The sequence below is a fragment of the Suncus etruscus genome, chromosome 16 (genome assembly GCF_024139225.1).
Source record: "Suncus etruscus isolate mSunEtr1 chromosome 16, mSunEtr1.pri.cur, whole genome shotgun sequence".
In the NCBI taxonomy this organism is placed as follows: domain Eukaryota; kingdom Metazoa; phylum Chordata; class Mammalia; order Eulipotyphla; family Soricidae; genus Suncus; species Suncus etruscus.
In genome coordinates this window covers 73,982,130-73,986,361 of record NC_064863.1, presented here as the reverse complement: position 1 = coordinate 73,986,361, position 4,232 = coordinate 73,982,130, and the positions used below count along the sequence as shown (strand labels likewise).

At 40.5% G+C, this 4,232-nt stretch overlaps 1 non-coding gene across 1 annotated transcript; it reads left to right on the top strand.

Moving 5' to 3' along the window:
• The first annotated feature begins 511 nt into the window (after nt 1–511).
• LOC126033176 (U6 spliceosomal RNA) lies at nt 512–618 on the top strand. The gene has a single exon (XR_007504317.1). It is a non-coding gene; the product is annotated as a U6 spliceosomal RNA (small nuclear RNA).
• The last annotated feature ends 3,614 nt before the right edge of the window (nt 619–4,232 follow it).

The window sequence follows — 4,232 nt, the reverse complement described above, 5'->3', positions numbered from 1 at the left end:
CACTTGGCAGTGCTAATGCACTCCTTCAGGCTCTGTGTTCATAAATCACTTCTGCTGATGGTCAGGGAATCACATGTAAATTAGGAAATCAAATTTGGGCCAACCATGTGCAAGGCAAGTGCCTTAATCTTGATTGATCTCTCTGGCCCCTGTTCTAATTTGTTTTTTGATTGGTTAAGTGTTTTGATTTGTGTGTGTGGGTTGGGGATTAAATTTAGGTTATGGGGCCAGAGCAATAGCATAGTGGTAGGGCATTTGCCTTGCATGTGGCCGACCTGGGATAGACCCAGGCTCAATCCACTGCATCCTATATGGCCCCCAGCAAGCCAGTAGTGATTTCTGAGCATAGAGCCAGGAGTAACCCCTGAGTGCTGCTAGTTGTGGCCCCAAAACCAAAACAAACAAACAAACAAACAAAAGTAAACTCAGGTCAGAGGTATGCAAATTGTGCTTTACCATTGAATCATATCCCTGTTGCCCCCTCCCCGATTACTTTAAAGTATCTTTTCTTGTGCTCACTTTGGCAGCACAATTACTAAAATTGGAATGATACAGAGAAAATTAGCATGGCCCCTGCACAAGGATAAAGTAACTTTTCTTCTCTCTCTCTCTCTCTCTCTCTCTCTCTCTCTCTCTCTCTCTCTCTCTCTCTCTCTCTCTCTCTCTCCCTCCCTCCAGAGAGCCTTGAGCTTAAACTATAAAATACATATTCTCTTTTTCTTTTCCATTTTAGTTAATGGAATGTATTTAAAGGACGACGCCAATCCTAAATGGTGTTAATGTGTCACAACAAAAAGAATGTTCTATGGTCAAAATATTTAAGACTTGTTGAATTAATAGTTAAATTCCTTCTCATATTGTAGAGATTCTCAAAATCACTTGCTTGATGAAGTATTTTTTGAATTTCTAAGACCATGCAAAATGTACCATTTATATTTAACCTTGGGATTTTTTGGAAAAGAGAACCTCTCAGAATTGTTATTTCTCAGAATCCATTTGAAAAAAAAATTGCATTAAACTAAGTGTTCAACTCATCATCATGTGGCTGAATACAATAGGTTCTCTAACAAGTGTAATTTTATTATAATGTTGATGAGTAAAGACAACCCCAAGCTGCTGCTGAATTCAAGGATTCCCTTGAATCCTATTCAAGAATATGTTTTCATCACACTTGGATGAGCTTAAAGGCTATTTCCATGGAATCTACCTTGACATAAAGTGTCTATTTAAGTGAAGTGTCTATTCATTTAAACTTATATCTTCTCGAACAGTTCCTTACAGATAAGTGCTCACTTTTTGAAAATGTCCTGTATGGACTGAAGAATGAGTCATACGAACACCAAAATGCCTTTGGTTTGGAGGCATGTGTTGTGTGTGTGTGTGTGTGTGTGTGTGTGTGTGTGTGTGTGCGCGCGCGCACGCACGTGCATACATGCACGTTGCATACATCTGCATGTGTGTTCCATTTTCCTTGCATCTTACAAGACAGTCTTTGGGTAGAGATTAAGAATGTTAAGTGGGCCCGGAGAGATAGCACAGCGGTGTTTGCCTTGCAAGCAGCTGATCCAGGACCTAAGGTGGTTGATTCAAATCCCAGTGTCCCATATGGTCCCCGTGCCTGCCAGGAGCTATTTCTGAGCAGACAGCCAGGAGTAACCCCTGAGCACCACCGGGTGTGGCCCAAAAACCAAAAAGAAAAGAATGTTAAGTATGACTGGAAAAATGACTCACAGGGCTGGAGGGTGTGCTTTGCATACAGAAGGTCATGGTTTAATCCCTAATCCCTGAGCACTTTGGGGGCAAACCCCAAATTCATAGACCCTGACCAATACTGGTTATGGCCCCATACCAAAACAACTAAAGAAAATTAGCTCTGGCATGTAACTAATACATATTTTGAACTCTATTATGGGTATTTGGGCTAATCTCATGGAATCAAACACAAAGTCTCTGTGATCTCATTTTTAAAATGAGAAACTATAGTCTTGGCTTTTCTATGATAGGTTGTTCGTTTTACATATGCACACACATTAGGGATCTAGTAAATTGCATTATTAAAATGTTCTTGTGGGTTTAACTTTTTACAAACACTATCTTTCCCCCTTTATTCCTTTTAAAGTCACTATAGGTGTTATTCAAGATAAGATGAGAAGATAGGAGCGATATTACATGGGTAGAGCATTTGCCTTGCATGCAGCCAACTCTGGCCTAAGCCTGTCAGGAATGATCTTTGAGTGCAGAGCCGGGAGTAATATCTGAGCACTTCTGGTGTGGTCCAAACAGTCCCTAACAAAAACAAACAAACAAACAAACAAAAACCCCACACAAAACCCCACCATCATCACCAATAAAAACACTCAAAAAGAAAGATGAGAGAGGGATCTAGGAGTAGGTCAGTGGGAGAGCATCTGTCTTGCCTGTAGGGGGTCAGGAGTCAATGTCACACACCATTCCACAAGTTCAATGCAGTCCTCTGGGGCACTGCTCTTCATGATTCTCAGATTTATAACAGAAAGAGTAATCTCTGAAGCAATATATCAAGCATATGTGAGCACTATAGCTGATGTACAGCCTACCCTCGTGAGCACAACAAGCAAGCTTGCATGACTGCAGCAACAATAATAATTATGGGAAAGGAAACAGGAGGAATAAAAGAGAAAGATATAAAAATAAAATACAAGAACCTAGCTCTGAGAGGGCATTGCAGTCCTCAACAAAGAGACCTTCCTTGATTCCAAGCAAGCAGTCAAGAATTTCTTCTTCATGAGTATCAGCACTCGAGGGACAGGACGAGAGATTGAGACCTGTTTGGAGAACTGTTGAGAGTAAATAAAGACTTAGATGATCACCAAGGGTTAAAATGAAGAAACCAAATCTGCCATCAGGTGACAGGGATGACGAGGATGAGGAGAGGTGAGATGGTACCAGACGTTGGTTGGTTCAGATGTTGCCCCAAACATGGCACTTTGACAAATTAATTAATGATTTTAAATGGAAGGAAATCAAAGAACAACTGGTGTAATAATTGTGCCCTGACCTTTCAAGGTTCCTCTGAAAGCAGAAGAGAAATATTTGAAGGGAATGGTGCCCCTTGAAAGCAGGGGTATAAACACTCCAGTTGCCAGCATCTGTAGCAGAAGATTGACAATCACAGCAAGCAAAACTGACTCTTTTTTCATCATTTACTATCCGTATCCCAAAGTCCTTTGTCTTGCTTCCTCATCAACTTATTGTTTTTTTTTTTTATCTGAAACAAAACAAAACAAAAGTTATACTTTTGTGGGTTTCTGTGTTTGTGTACATGCGGTTTTTTTTTTTTTATCCTGCTCTTTTTTTTATTATAGAAGGATTTCAGCTAAGAATCTAGGAGTGTTGAGGCTGGAGAGGTAGTGCACTTGCACATGGTCAACCTGGCTGACCTGATTTGTTTACCAGCATCCCATATAGTTCCCAGAGTTTCTGAGTGCAGAGCCAGCAGTGACTGCTGAGCATTGACAATTGTGGTTCAAAAACTAAAAATAGGGGCCGGAGAGATAGCATGGAGGTAAGGCATTTGCCTTGCATGCAGACGGTCGGTGGTTCAAATCCTGACATTCCATATGGTCCCCTGAGCCTGCAAGGAGCAATTTCTGAGCAGAGAGCCAGGAGTGACCCCTGAGCGATGCAGAGTGTGACCCAAAAACCAAAACCAAAAACAAACAAAAAACCCTAAAAATAACAAAAATAAGAGTGTTGCAGTGTTCAGAAGTTTGGAGCACATAAGTATTGTCTAGATGAAATATTTGGATATGTCTAAATGACAGAGCCAAAATACTATACTTGAAATCCAAACTACAGCAATCATACTTAAAAATGTGCCTGCTACTCTGTCCTTTGATCTGTGCAAAAACCAAGATCACTAATTATAGAAGACTGACTACAACAACTGTGACTGAGCAGAACTTCTGGAACCATAGAGTAAAACTCTATCCTAGACTTTGTCTTAAAATCTGTAGATACGCATCTGTCCTTGACCGGAAGGTCATCTTTGGCATTGGGAAATGAGTTTGGGCACCTAAGTATTGGATGTGAAGAGCCTCAACTGGAAATGTTGCAGAAGCCCTAAGTGTCTCAATAAAAGCCATTTTTGAAAAAAAAAATCTGTGTAAAAATAAAAATCTCTAATTACTGACTTTGACAACCACAACTGAGCAGAACATTTTCTGGCACCATAAAAAGACCTGGGGGTTCGA